The sequence below is a fragment of the Prunus avium genome, chromosome 2, assembly GCF_965620075.1.
Source record: "Prunus avium chromosome 2, drPruAviu1.hap1.1, whole genome shotgun sequence".
NCBI classification, from domain to species: Eukaryota; Viridiplantae; Streptophyta; class Magnoliopsida; order Rosales; family Rosaceae; genus Prunus; species Prunus avium.
Genome location: NC_142285.1, coordinates 36,753,909 through 36,769,775, shown reverse-complemented (window position 1 = coordinate 36,769,775; position 15,867 = coordinate 36,753,909). Strand labels below are relative to the sequence as shown.

The 15,867-nt window shown below is 40.6% G+C and overlaps 1 protein-coding gene across 7 annotated transcripts in view; it reads left to right on the top strand.

Moving 5' to 3' along the window:
- The window catches only part of LOC110746340 (uncharacterized), a 31,459-nt gene that overhangs the window by 11,135 nt on the left and 4,457 nt on the right, over window positions 1–15,867 (top strand). The window contains exons 5-8 of one of the 7 annotated variants that reach the window (XR_015833954.1): window positions 2,609–3,106; window positions 3,219–3,266; window positions 3,382–4,140; window positions 4,275–5,163. The exons of 5 other annotated variants lie outside the window; for them this stretch is intronic. The gene's annotated coding sequence lies outside the window, so the exon portion shown is untranslated. Of the gene's footprint in view, window positions 1–2,608; window positions 3,107–3,218; window positions 3,267–3,381; window positions 4,141–4,274; window positions 5,164–15,867 lie in introns of those variants that run through there. One more of the 7 variants, XR_015833955.1, reaches the window with a different exon arrangement.

The following is a 15,867-nucleotide window of genomic DNA, read 5'->3' as shown; positions in this document are numbered from 1 at the left end:
AATCACTTTGTGGACTTCTTTATCTAAATTGAGATATTCACTTAGGTACTTTGTCTATGTCAAAGAACTAAAGCATTGTTTGAATCCTTCACGTACCCCATAGTTCATGATAATGTACCTCAAGTACCTTAAAGTCATGACTAACACATCTAAATGGCCATATATCCAGGTTTGCCTGCGAAATAAAGAAACTAGATACACAGTGTTTCCCCACACTTTTCTCATCATTTCCATTTAATGGAAAATTTCCCTTTCATACAAACCATTGTAGTTTGAAGCCTCACAGTTAGAAAGTTAATTCTACAAAATGGGGCTTTGCCCCCACATTTCAGTTGTTGTCTTTGTAAGACAAAGAAATATACCACGTTTCTGGTCATTTCAACACTACTTCTCTTCTTGGAAGTATTCGTCAATTGTGTTTGTCAAATATAGACAATACACTGACTTGCTTTCCCTTCTTCAGGAAAATTTGCAAAACCAAATATTTGCAATATATGAATTGCATATCTCGATGTCAACCCAATGCTTCATATACATACGTTTATATGAGTAACTAGAAACAAGCACCATATGATTCTTAATGTATTTGATATGAACAGCCAGAAGCCCAATGAAAGGATTTAACACCCTGCAACCATTAGAAACTGAAAACCAAATTTCTAGTTGGATCACGTCTAGACACAATGGCTTGCATCTCTTCACCAACATGCATATATAATTTGGAGATTTTCCCAACTGTAAACCAAACATGCAGACATGATTCTAGAATTCAGACATTCATAATTCAAGTTTATCCTTCACATGAAGACCATGAATTTACCAACTAGTGAAATAGATACAATAAACTGATGTAATTCATGCTTGCAAACATCATAATCACAACCCAGTACATGGGATTTAGCAAACACAACAAACAGTTACAGTTAACTTGTTCAACGAGATGTGACCACATGCCCTCATCCTCAAAGTCAATTTGAAAGTTATATCAATTGTCCTATTATGTATGCTGAATATACATCATTTCGCATAACATTCAGCCCCCACCAAAATGTAATTTTCCATAATTAAAAAAATCATAGAAACTGCTACAGTATGAAACTGCTCACTTATTCTGCTTATGTGGTTGGGTGACTTGGTTGAAATTTCAAGCCCAGCAACAAACGTTGTAATATTTGAAAATTGCATACTTGATGATCTAAACAAACTAATCATTTATGCACTGCTATCATATGTGTATCATCATAAAAGATGCTTCTATATTTGATAACCGCATTCAACAAAGCAATTGCTTTTGAATGCTAACAAATAATATCAGTTGCATTTGAAACAATGCAATTATTCGAGCAAAACTGACTCTTGTATTTTTTCACTCAACCATAAATTTAAATATTTTAATTATTTAATTTCCAACACTACCTATTAATTAATCATTTGATGTCGCTGCTTAGTTTTCTTTTTTCTTGAATTACTTATGGTATTTAGTCTAACTCGTATATTCCTACATGTAATTCGCCTATGGTATTTAGGTCAAATATGAACACATAGAAACTTATTAAGATCAATGAAAACCTCCAACAAGCATGTAATCCCTAGGAGTATGATATTTACCCCAGACGAATTACAAATCCTAATCACAAGAAGCAAGCCTCAAATTAAGTATGGTATTTACTCTAATTTGCATTCGATTAACTCAATTAAAAGTCTAGATGGTGATCAAGCATCAAGATAATCAACCAAGTTATTAAACACAGTTATTAAGAATCCAACATCAAACGGCAATCAATAGATAGATATGTAAAATAAGAAAACTAGATTATCATACTAGGGCTACATCATGCCCTAGCAACAGAAAATTAGTTACGCATAATCATAGAATTCGGCATAAGCAAAAACATAAGGAAGAAAAATAAAACTTAGCCAATTATGGTACTCTTCCGACGTCTCCAATCTCTCCAAGTCTTTGTGTAATCCCCCAAAGGAGTTGTTTCTCATGCTTAATAAAACACCACGTCTATTACTACCCTAGCTGGGATTTTACAGCAGCCCAAAAATATAGAAAAGCCTAATTAAAACATAAATCCAAAATGGGTAAGTAATCGACTCTTCTTCCTACTTTGACTGGGATAACACGTCAGTTACTTTGTACACACGTTTGGGGTCGTTCCTCCTCCAAGCAAATTTGGGAAAAATATGTAAATTGTAGGTCTTTGTCTTATCTTTCCAACCATATATTGCACGCCTTGAGCAAAAATCAGGAAAGTCTTGAAATAATCATTCTTCCACAGCAGCACAGTTTTGACAGGATTGCAGCTTATGCTGACTTAACTTCAAAGACTGCTCTCATTGGCTGCTCCGAAAATTCTAGAAAAACTCCACAATCATCTTCAAGATATTAGCTTTCATATCCAACTGGTCTTGTACAAAAACTCCACCAAAAAGTCGTATTTCTGTTGAAAACCAATTACTTGCTCTGGAAAGCTGAAAATTGAGAAAATAAAGTAATAAGTCCCTTTTAAATCAAATTCTCCTACAAAAACTAAGCATAAAGAGTACATAAATGTGTAAATTTATGGACTTGACTCTTGCTTGTCTGTGTTTTTTAATGCAGCCGTTCTGGGCTGATCAGCCACATCAGCCACCACACCCATCTCACCCGCATCAGCCACCTCCCCCACCTCACCCACATCAGCCACCACCCGCACCTCAGTCACATCAGCCACCACCCCCATCTCAGCCACAAAAATACTGCTCCTCCACACTGCCGTCAGCATTATGCACCAAGCAGGGAAATGTTCCCAGTCTCTGTAATGATGACTGCAGTAAGCAACTATCTCCAACTGGGAACCCACCTCACCACCATCAGCCACCACCCGCACCTCACCCACATCAGCCACCACCCCCATCTCAGCCACAAAATTACTGCTCCTCCACACTGCCGTCAGCATTATGCACCAAGCAGGGAAATGTTCCCAGTCTCTATAATGATGACTGCAGTAAGCAGCTATCTCCAACTGGGAATAACATTTCAACTAATTATCACTATGAACCGGTTAGCAACACCGCTTATAGTGTTCAAAATGGGGCTACTGATGAAAGATTTTCAGAGGTGAGAATGAGCATGCTCTTCGAATTATTTTTTTCTCATATGAACTTTTTTAATATGGAGCACAAGAATTGCATCCAAACTTAGTGCTTGCTTGTTATGATTCTTAACCCAGGTTTATAATATTTCAACCAATGATCACAATGAATCAGTTAGTTCAGTGGTGAGAATGAGCATGCTCTTTCAATTTTATTTAATATTTTTGTATGAACTTCTCAATATGGATCACAAGAAGTACATCCAATCTTAACGCTTGCTTGTGATGTTTCTTAATCCAGGCTTACCTTCAGCCAGAAGAAAATCTGGGCATTCCTTCATCCATTTCGGCCACAGGATTACACACTGCTGTCGCCAAGGAACACAGAACTGGGAGATGTTATGCATGCCAATAACTATATTGACATGCAGTGGTGAGTCGTAGTCTCCGGATAATCTGGAGTTTACGATTCTTTTCCCACAGTTCTTAAATAATTTCATTGGTGACCAGGATTATTATCCTGTGAAGAAACAACATACACTACTTTCAGTGACTCTAATCTACCGGAGCCATGGGGAGGAGTCTATGATAGCGATAGTGGAGTAAGAAGTGAAAGGAACACTGAATTACTCCATGGATGGGTAGAGGTTTTATTCTGCATTAGCTGCTGCAACATTTTAGTTATAGGAGAGCTTTTGTTGAAAGGAACACTGAATTACTCCATGGATGGGTAAAAGTTTTATTCTGCATTAGCTGCTGCAACATAGATAGTGCAACATTTTAGTTATAGGAGAGCATCAGTAAACCACAAGAGGTCTTGGAAGGGTAGCACATCACCCTCATCTACAAAACAAATTAGATTTCTTTTCTCAAAAGCAGTACTTTGGAGATCACGTCTCTCCTGTCAACAGAAGCACAAATATTTCTCATAGCAATTCTCTTCATATAGTGTAATCTCTTTATCATAGCACACTCAATACCAAGCAGCATCCATTCATGTCTTCACACATAGGAGGTGCTCCGAGAAGAATCCGACTGCAAAGCTGTATCACAAGACAAGGTGAGAGACTTTCAATTGAAAACATGAAGAGAAGCCTTTATGGCTTTCTCACGGTAAATAAAAGCACTTGTTTGAAGTTTTGAGGAGGCTATTTCCTCTTTTCACTAATGTGATTTCTGTAACTCTGTTTGCAGGTTAGGGAAGGTGCAGAGTATTGTATTGCTCTCTTCACCTGAAAACCAAGTCCTGGAAGTATACAGTTCGAAGCAGGTGACAATAGGGTTCTTTTGATGTTAATGGAAGCACCTCCTTGAAACCATTAAGCAAGTCGCGGATGGGGCATGGCATAATATTTTGATTCCAAGTTCTAGCTCTAGCCTTATTCTTAGGCTTTCGTTCCCAATTTCTTGCTGTAGCCTTATTCTCAGGCTTTCGTTCCCAAGTTCTAGCTCTAGCCATATACTCAGGCTTTCGTTCCGCACTCTATTGTTCTGGAAGTGGCATTATACAGGATCTGCTTCTACATGGCTGCTGGAGTCTCGATATATAATACAGTGACCAGACGCTAATGTGACGTTATGGTTATTGGTATGGAAGTTTGAGATTCCTTCCTAAATGGAGTATTAATTACAATCAGTGTAAAACTGCATGATTATGATTGGTTTAAAACCTATCACCTTCAAGCAGAAACAACCAACCCCTACAATCATTGTAAAACTGTATTATTATGATTGGTATCCTTGTAAATGTTGTTGATTTTGTTTTTGCAATTGGCCTATATCAAATGTTGCGGTCCTGTGCAGCATTCCTTCGGCCCTTGTGCACTGTATCTTTGTCAATTTTGTATATTAAGAACCTTTCAGTGTTGAATGGAATTTTGTGTGTTATTATTTGTTAGGGTATACTAGTGATTTGCACCCCGAACTTGTACCTTAGTTTCAATTAGCCCCCTATCCTTTTTTGTTAGAAAATTAAGGATATGAACTATTTTTTTTCCGCCAATTTCCCCCCTGCCGTCTAAATCTGCAACATTTCATTCAATTTTCAGTTAAATTATTTTAAAATTTTATTTTTTTGGAAAAATATTGAAGAAAAACACGAAAATAGACCCAAAAAAAGAAAAAAAGAAAAAGAAAAAAAATTCTAGTACAATGAGATGCCCCCAATTCTCCCATGACCACCCCTCCCCCACAAACCCACAAACCCTAGCCAGTAACCACAAACCCACAAACCTAGAAAATAGGAAAATTGACAACAACAACAAAACAACCAGAAAAAAAAAAATGAATGAACCAAACCTGTCGCCACTCCCCTTCCCCAGCAACCCCATTGCCAACCCCCTTCCCCCACAAACCCACAAACCCTAGCCAGCAACCACAAACACACAAACCTAGAAAAATAGGAAAATTGACAACAACAACAACAACCAGAAAAAAAAAAAAACGAATGAACCTGTTGGCTGCGCAAATCTCACGGCCTGGAGCTCCGGGCCGAGGGGATATGCGTTAACACGTGACGTCCTTCTTTTGGATGCGGTGCGGTTGTGCGCGGGCGTGCCAGCACGGTCTACCGTGCGTCGGGATGGTGATGTGGATGAAATGGTTAAGTGGTGCGCCTGTTTGAGTTCGACTCCTAATCAAACGATTGTGACCGAGAGAGGAACTAATCTCGGCCGTCAGGTTCACAGTCTGAGCTACAAGGCCGTTTAATGGTGGTGTTGATGGTGGGTTTTGGGCGGTGCTCCGGCGCGTTGCTCAGGGAGCGACGGTCTTATGATATATGTGGTGAATGAGAGAGTAACAGAGATGGTGCTCCAACGCCTTGAAAATCAAGGGTCGTATGATATATTGATGAATGAATTTTCCTTACAATCTAACACTACTCCTAGGAAAGCAAGTAAAGGTATTGAAAGTGCATTACAGGAAAATATAATTTGCTCCGTGGGAGGCTTTTGGTTTGGTGTTTGAACCCTTTGAATGTAGCTTGAGCTTGGTATTTATAGGAAGAGCTCTTGGAGGAGTAATCGAGGCTGAAAATCTACGTGGTGGAGCCTGATCAGAACAAGTGGGTACTCCAATCGACATTTGGGACCGTAAAGCATGGAGGTGTGACCCCATAAATCCTGGTAAATCTCGGCCGCCGCCCTGATCGTGGGTTCTGGGCCTCTGGCCGTGGAGACGCATTTAATGCTATGATAGCTGATAACCTAATCTCTCAAGCTGTAAGAATTTTTTGTAAGAATGTCTGCGCTTAACCACTCTGATTTGTCGTCAAATCCTGACGTTAGTCACTTCCCCTCTTCCCTCGTGCATTAAATGCCTCTTTGCAGCCAGTGGGTTTGCTAATCAGAGGCGTTACTTCATTAAATGAAGTGTGGGCCCCGGCTGCCACGTGGCGATCTGTTTCTAATATCTTTGGCAGTGTCTTTTTCGTCCTTCGGCCTCGGCCTGCAATGCCGTGGTCGAGGCCGAGATGATTATGCCTTCGCCGTTTTTCCTTTGCTTTGAAGAAGGCAAACACCTGACGGAACGCCGCGTTTTTGTTCATGAGTAGGTGCTAGGGCCGAGAAAGGAAGTCCCTTCGATCAGTGTACGACCATAATTTATTAGGCACAAACAGAACCAAACTTGTCGCCACTGCCCTTCCCCAGCAACCCCATTGCCAACCCCCTTCCCCCACAAACCCACAAACCCTAGCCAGCAGCCACAAACCCACAAACCTAGAAAAATAGGAAAATTGACAACAACAACAACAACCAGAAAAAAAAAAAAAAAAACCGAATGAACCAAACCTGTCGCCACTGCCCTTCCCCAGCAACCCCATTGCCAACCCCCTTCCCCCACAAACCCTAGCTAGTAACCACAAACCCACAAACCTAGAAAAATAGGAAAATTGACAACAACAACAACCAGAAAAGAAAAAAAAAAAAAAAAAAAAAGAATTAACCAAACCTGTCGCCACTGCCCTTCCCCAGCAACCCCATTGCCAACTAGAGGTGTCAAACGGGACGGGCCGGCCCAGCACGGCACGAGCCCAGCCCGTTTAAATGAGGCACGGCACGGCACGAGCACGAATATTAATGGGCCGTGCTCGGCACAGCACGAAAACTTGGGCCGGGCCGGGATCAAGAAATAGGTCCAATGGACTGGGCCGGGCTTGGCCCAAGCCCGCTTTAAGCACGGCACGAGCCCAGGCACGAGCCCAAGCACGGCCCATTTAGCTTTTTTTTTTTTTTTTTTTTTCTCAAAAAGTAAAAATGCAATAATTGTTTATATGTTTAAAAAAAAAATTTCATAAACATATATTTGATGTCTTTCATTTTAGGGAAATTACTTGGGTCCTTAGTTAATTAAACATATCAACTACAAATTAATTAAACAACATTGGACTTGATATCTAATCAATACATATGACATATACGTTTCTCCTATAATCAAAGCAAAACATTTCTTCACATATAAAATAATAAGTTGTTTAAAGATGAAAAGTTCAAGTGGACTTTGTGGAGTTGGACACTTTTTGCCCTCCGCCCCTTCATATTGTTTGGATGTTTGATTGATTAATGTTTTCAAATAGTTCATAATTTCTTGCCTCAAATGATATTTTTAATGTTTATAATTTGAATTATCTAGTGGAAAAAAAAATCAAGTGAAAAAAAATCAAATTAAATGGGTTGGTTCTTGGGCCCGAGTATGGCACGAGCACGAGCACGGGCACGGCAGGAGCCCGGCCCGGCCCGTTTGAATATGGACATGGGCTTTGGACCGGGCCGAGATCAATGATTTTATTAAATGGGCCGGCACGGCACGGCCCGATAAATTAAATGGGTCGGCCTGGCACGGCACGAAAATGTTAAAAGCACGAGTTTAAATGGGACTGGCCGGCCCAGCACGGCCCGTTTGACACCTCTATTGCCAACCCCTTCCCCCATCTATATCTCCTTCAGCAACCCTAAACCCTAACCCGAGCCGAAATCCATCCCCACGCGAGATCTATTCCAAGCCCCAGCCGAAACCCATCCCTAACCCTTGCCCCCAAGTCCCACGGTTTTGGGTTTAGCCAAAGGAGAAGAAGCAAGGGAGAGATAAAGGCTCGATGACGGCGGCTGCAAGATCTAGGCTCGACGACGGCGACGACTTCACGACAAACAGACATAGAGAAGAAGACGGAGACAGAGGGAAGAGAAAAGAAGAAGAAGAAGAGGAAGAAGAAGGAAGAGAGAGAGAGAGAGAGAGAGAGAGAGAGAGAGAGAGTTTTCAGTTTTTATTTTAAGATTATTATTTCAATTTTCCATTATTTATTTTATTTTTCATTATTTATTTATTTTTAACGTACAAAATGACTATTTTACCCTCATATTTAACGGCAAATTGGATGAAATGTTACGAATTTAGACGGCATGGGGGAAATTGGCCAAAAAAAATAGTTCATATCCTTAATTTTCTAAAAAAAAAGGATAGGGGGCTAATTGAAAGTGAGGTTCAAGTTCAGAAGGTAAATCACCAGTATACCTTTATTTATTAACATATTCTCATTTCATATTTCAACACCCCCCCCCCCCCTCCCCTTCCAATGTTTTGGAGAAGCTATAACAATTACAGTGGCTGAATGTCTTGCCCTTAGGGATGAGCTAGCCTATGTGATCCATCGAGGTTGGAAGTGTTAGCGAGATCATAGTGTAATTAGGAGATTTACTTCTTAGTATATTAGGTTTATATTTATTTCCCTTTTGTATAGATTTTATGTAATTAGGACTTTATCTTATTTTCTAGTATAACTCTGCTAGGGTTTGTAACCTTGTATTATAAATACCTCCTTTCGGAGAATGAAATACAACCTAAAAATATTCTACCCATATTGTTTGACTTGGCATCAGAGCCAACTTTTCTGGTGACTTGTGTTTTGTGCCCACCCGTGTTCTAGCCCTATATATATATATATATATATATATTTTCTACCTGTGTCATGTGTGCCCTCTTGGGTTTGTGTGTTGTGTTGTCGTGTTCGTGCCTCTACTGTGTTCGTGCCTGTCTTCGTGCATCTGCCGTATTTGTGCCTTTGCTGTGTTCCGCTGTGTACTCTGTCGTGTTCGTGCCTCTACTGTCTTCGTGCCTATCTTCGTGTATCTGCCGTATTTGTGCTTCTTCTTGTTCCGTTGTAAACTCTGCCCGTGATCTATTAAGTTTCTGCTGCAATCATGGGTGATAACTCTATTGTTGCTACTGTTGTTGCTGCTTCTGCAAATTTGCGTGTTTCTTACTCTATTCCAGGTAATGGCTCAAATACTTGGATAATTGATACTGGTGCTTCTGATCATATGACTTATGATGCTAAATTTTTTGATAAGTTGTCTAGTAACACTCGTGACCCATACATAACTAGTGCTAATGGCTTGCCCTCTCCAATTACTAGCGAGGGTACAATCTCTCTCACTCCTACTCTATCTTTGTCTCGTGCGTTATTAGTTCCCAATATTCATTGTAACTTGTTATATGTTGGTCGATTACTTGATACACTTACTGTTTCTGCTACTGTCTATCATACACATTGCTCTTTTCAGGATCTTAAGACTCACGAGACGATTGGGCATGGTAAACGGATAGGGGGGTTATATTATTTGACATTGCCTTATGCAGCAGTTTGTGATCATGTCGTTAATACTGTTCAAAGTTGCAGTGTCAAAGACAAACAGTAAATTTGGTTATGGCATCGTCGCTTGGGACACCCATCATCTGGCTACCTTAAGCGTGTGTCTCCATCTTTATTCCACTCTTGTGATGAGTCCAGTTTTAAGTGTGAGACATGTATTTTGGCCAAAAGTCATCGCACTGTGTCTCCTTTGAGTGACAGTAAAGCTGCTAAGCCTTTTGATTTAGTGCATTCTGATGTGTGGGGTCCAGCTCGCGTTACTTCAAATGGATTTCGTTGGTTCGTCACATTTATTAATGATTGTACCCGACTCACTTGGGTTTTCTTGCTGAAAAATAAAAATGATGTTGCTTCCATCCTTCCAGAGTTTTGTACTATGGTGTCTACTCAGTTTCATGCTCAGGTCAAATTATTCCGGACTGATAACGGAGGCGAATATGTGAATAATACTCTGGTGTCTTTCTTTCGTGCTCAAGGTATTATTCACCAAACGATAACCCCTTTTACCCCTCAACAAAATGGTGTGTCTGGAAGAAAGAACTGACAATTGCTTGAAGTTGCCCGCTCACTCATATTGGATATCTCTGTTCCCCATCATCTTTGGGGGCATGCTATTCTATCTGCTGCCTATTTAATTAATCGTACTCCTAGCCGGGTTCTTGATTTCAAGACTCCGCATGATGTGTTTGGTGACCATGTTTCCCCTGTCTCCGTCTCCAAATTGCCTCATAAAATTTTTGGGTGTGTTGCCTATGTTCATGTCTACTCTCATCAACGGAGTAACCTTGATCCTTGTGCTCTACGATGTGTCTTTATTGGTTACTCTTCTACTCAGAATGGTTATAATGGCTATCATTCACCTACCCAGAAGGTGCATGTTACTTTGGACGTGACTTTCCATGAAGAAGTGTCCTATTATCTCTCTCCCTCATCTCCCTCCTCTCCAATTCAGGGGGAGAGGGGGAGTGAATTTGAGAGTCTTGGATTGGAGAATCTAGAACTTGAATTAGAGAATGATGTGTTTGAAGATACTGCTCTCAGAAAGGAAACGATCGGTCGCACTGAAGCAAGCGACTAGTCACCCATATATGAAGATGAAACATGTGGTCTCTGTGAAGAAATGACCGGTTGGCCTTTGGAACTTGACCGGTCGCCCATATCTGGAGATGAAGCAAGTACTGTCGGTGTTGAAACTATCGGTGGCATTGAAGCAAGCGACCAGTCGCCTATATCTGAAAATAGTGACAATGATTCTTGTATGGATGAGTTCGATGCGATACCCCCCCTACCTTGCCAGTGCCCCAATCTACTCATGATAGTGAATCAAGTGAGGTAATTTCTAATGATCTATCTGTGTCAACTTATCAGTTACCCCCATGAATTACTCGTGGGAAACCTAAAGTACAATATTCTCCTGATATACATGCCAAGTCTAAATATCTCATTAGCCATTATGTGTCAACTCATCGTTTGTCCAAGTCATATGCATCATATTTGTGCAAATTATCTAGTGTATGTGTGCCAACTAAGTTGCAGGATGCTTTATCTAACCCCAAATGGATGGATGCCATGAATGTTGAAATGGATGCCTTGAACAAGAATAAAACGTGGGATTTAGTTCCTTTACCATGATAGAACAAAGTTGTTGGATGCAGATGAGTGTTTACTTTGAAGCATAAGGCTAATGGTTCCATTGACCGTTACAAGGCTAGATTGGTAGCAAAGGGTTACACTCAGACCTATGTAGTGGATTATTTGGAAACCTTTGCTCCGGTGGCAAAGCTCAATACTGTGCGTGTACTATTGTCCCTGGCTGCTAATTGTTACTGGCCCTTATTGCAATTCGATGTCAAAAATGCGTTTCTACATGGTGACCTCCAAGAGGAGATTTACATGGATCTCCCTCCTGGTATTCCTGTAACCTCTAAGGAGAGTGTTGTGTGTAAGCTGCGGAAGTCCTTATATGGATTGAAGCAGTCTCCAAGAGCGTGGTTTGGGAGATTTGCAGCATCTATGAAGAAATTTGGGTATGTGCAAAGTAACTCAGACCATACTTTGTTTCTAAAGAGTCATAAAGGTAAATTGACAGCTTTAATTATTTATGTTGAGGATATGATTGTGACTGGAGATGATCAGGCATAAATGCAAAATCTTTAGAAGTATCTGGCTTCCGAGTTTGAGATGAAGTCATTGGGTGATTTGAAGTACTTTCTTAGGATTGAAGTTGCTAGATCTAAACATGGTATCTTTCTGTCACAAAGAAAGTGTATTTGGATTTACTTGCAGAGACTGGAATGTTGGATTGTAAACCAATTAATACCCCTAGTGAACAGAATCATAAGTTGGGGTTGTATCCTGATCAAGTCCCTACATATAAAGAGCGTTATCAATGACTTGTGGGGAAATTGATTTATTTAGCACATACACGTCCTGATATTGCATATGCAGTGAGTGTAGTGAGTCAGTTTATGCATTCTCCTAGTGAAGATTATATGGGTGCTGTGATGCACATTTTGAGATATCTGAAAGTAACTCCTGGCAAAGGGTTAATGTTTTGCAAATATGGTCATACAGATGTGGAAGGGTATACATATGCTGATTGGGCTGGTTCAGCCACTGATAGACGTTCTACGTCTGGGTATTTCATGTTTGTAGGTGGTAATCTTGTTACTTGGAGAAGTAAGAAACAAAAGGTGGTGTCTCGATCTAATGCTGAAGCCAAGTATCGTGGGATGGCTCAAGGCATATGTGAGTTACTATGGTTGAGGTAATTGTTGAGAGATCTTGGTTTTGGGCCACAGAAACCTATGGATTTATATTGTGACAATAAGGCTGCAATTGCAATTGCCCATAACCTGGTGCAACATGATCGTACAAAGCATGTGGAGATTGATCGAAATTTCATTAAAGAGAAGTTGGATGCAAAGATTGTTTCCTTCTCGTTCGTCAGTTCTGAGTATCAATTAGCCGATGTCCTTACAAAAACTGTTTCTTCCTCAACTCGCTTGACAAGTTGGGCATGTGCGACATCTTTGCTCCAACTTGAGGGGAAGTGTTAGCAAGATCCTAGTGTAATTAGGAGATTTACTTCCTAGTATATTAGGATTCTATTTATTTCCCTTTTGTATAGATTTTATGTAATTAGGACTTTATCTTATTTTCTAGTATAACCCTGCTAGGGTTTGTAACCTTGTATTATAAATACCTCATTTCGGAGAATGAAATACAACCTGAAAATATTCTACCCATATTGTTTGACTGGAAGAAGGTTCTCATTGAAGGGGATTCCAAGCTAATCATTGACTGTGTAAACAAAGCTGCATCAGTTCCTTGGAGTATTCAAGTTCTCAAGATATCAATTTAGTGCTCCTTTTGTAAGGAGGTTTATGTGAATCATGTGTTTAGGGAGGCCAACTTTAATGCTCTTGCGAATTTGGGCCGTGGGCTTTCCCCGTCCAATTTGTGGGAGCATGAGCTGCCTCTTTCTTGCTCTTTCATCTTTTATTTTGACCTGTTTGGGTTGGCGTCCTCGAGAGGTTTCTATTTGCAACTTCCTTTTCTGAATTTTTTTTTTTAAAAAAAAGAGATATGAAATGCATTTAAAATTCTTCAAATTGAACTTTGCATTAATGGGTTTTAATCATAAATGGCCAAAATACACATAATAAACTTGTAATTTTGTTTTCAAACTTTGACATACAACTTCCAAACTTTCAAGACCAATACCTAACAAAAGTTTGAAGTTGGATCACTCTATCATATGAAAATTTGAAAATAAATTTAGAACTCCAAAAAATGTTCTTCAAAAACCCAAAACTCATTTTAATTAAAATTGAAATTTTCAAACAAGAAGGTACGCACTAAAATAGATAGAAAAATCAATTGAATTAATGGATTGGACTAAAGCGGAAACAGAATGAAACTAACAAAATGTAATGAAGGTAAAAACTCAAAACAACTTAAAAAATGATTGCCAATAATTAAATCTAAACTATAAACTCAACCCATTTTATAGTTTACATAGATTCTTAACATCCCAAATAATAATATTTTAATGAACAAAGAGTCTAGAATGTTCCTGAAATCTCTGGATTGTATTTGTTTTCCCCTCAAAAATCAATGAGAAAATGAAGAAAAGAAAATTACTACAAGAGGGGTGGATAAAGATTCCTTGAAAGATTCGTTGAAAAGAACAGAAACAAATGTAAAATACAATAATAATAATAATAATAAAAAACGCGGGAAGGACTGAATGGGACCCACTTCCACTGACTCAGGTAAGCTTGTTTGGTAAGCGCAGATCAAAGACCTGTCAAAATATAACGTTTAAAATTTTTTTTTAAAAACACCAGTCAAAATTAGTCTTTTTTTCTAATCAATTAAATACAAGTTACTTCCACTCTGATGCTTACTTGCCCAAAATCTCCTTTTTTCTTGGTGTCTCCTCCTCCTGCAGGCTTTCTTCCATTTTCTGTCATGGCCATGGCTGCAACCACTGGATCTTCTTCCAGCTCTGCCTCTGCTGCTGCTGCTGCTGACAAGCCAGTGCCTGCACTGCCGCCGCTCACAGCGAAATTGGATCCTACAAAGTACCCCCTTTGGTTGGCGCAGATCATTCCTTTCCTCAACAGCAACGGCCTGATGTCTTTCGTCGACGGTACCGCCACGTGTCCTCCCGCCTTTCTTCTCGACGCCGACGGGAAACCCACCAACACGACCAATCCCGCTTATGACTACTGGATTCAGATGGACCAGTTTGTGCTTTCTTTGATCAATGGCTCCCTCAGCCACTTTGTTGTTGCTACTCTGGAGGGTTCTATCTCCGCCCGTGCTACCTGGGTTGCTTTGGAGGCTCTTCTTCTTAGGGCTGAGCAGCAGCATCTGGTTCCAACTCTGATGGTCTCGGTTTCTGATCATAGCACCGCTGCCGCGGCAGCTTCTCCTGGCTGTGGCTTTGATCATGTTGCTTCAGGAGGAAAGATGAGCGGCGGAGGCGGCGGAGGCGGCGGAGGCGGCGGAGGCGGCGGAGGCGGCGGAGGCGGCGGAGGCGGCGGAGGCGGCGGAGGCGGCGGAGGCGGCGGAGGCGGCGGAGGCGGCGGAGGCGGCGGAGGCGGCGCAACAGGTGAAGGAGTTTCAGGGAAGAAAGGTGTACCCGGGGTTAAGTTCTTCTCTCCCACCGAAGAGGAACTGGTTGGCTACTTGACGAACAAAATAGAGGGGAAGGACTCAGAATTCAGGGACTTCATCCCTGTAATTGATCATGTCTGCAAGCGTGAGCCTCGTGATCTGCCTGGTAACCCATTAATCTCTCTCACTTTTTCTTCACTACCCATTTTTGTTATGTGTTTGTTTATTTATAAAGTTATGATCTTGATCGGTTCTGTTGTTGTTGCATTCACTACCCATTTCTCATTTCTAAAGTATTATTTTGTTGTATGCTTAAATTTATCATCTTGTTTAGCTGCTCTGTTGTTGAGCACTTCAAAGACTTGGGTTGGTTTCAAATTTCCAATACTTTGCTTGCGTTGCATTTCAGCGGTCTTCTTCAACAAACCTGATTACAAGAACTCCAAAAGAGATCGCTGCAACAGGACCACAGATGAGGGCTTTTATAAAAGCACAGGCAATGTTCGTGAGATCAAGGCTGAACAATCCCAAGCTGTGATTGGTAATAAGAGGATTTTGCCTTTCTCCGAAGGTCGTGGGCCCCAAGCCAAGAAGACCAAGTATGTCATGCATGAGTATTCTCTCACCAAAGCTGAACTTGCCAAACTGGGTGTGGGTCCTAATCCCAATCAGAAGAAAGAGTTTGTTCTCTGCTGCCTGAAGAATAAGTCAGCAAATTCTAAGAAGCTGAAGGATGTTTCAATCTGCGGCAATGAATTAGCTGAACCTGCTATTAACTCTGAAGATGATCAAGCTGCTGCAACTGATATGATTCAAGGCCCAAATGAGCATCTCACAGACAAAGATGTTCTGCTTGGCACTGAGAATCGTAATGAATGCGCCAAGTCAGATATTTCAACCTGTGTTGGTTCAACTGGTGGCTTTGATGTTGGTTCACCGTGTGGCTTCTTCTTGTCTGATTTTGATGATCCGATTATAGAGGTGAACTTTTGAACATTTTTGTTCATATGA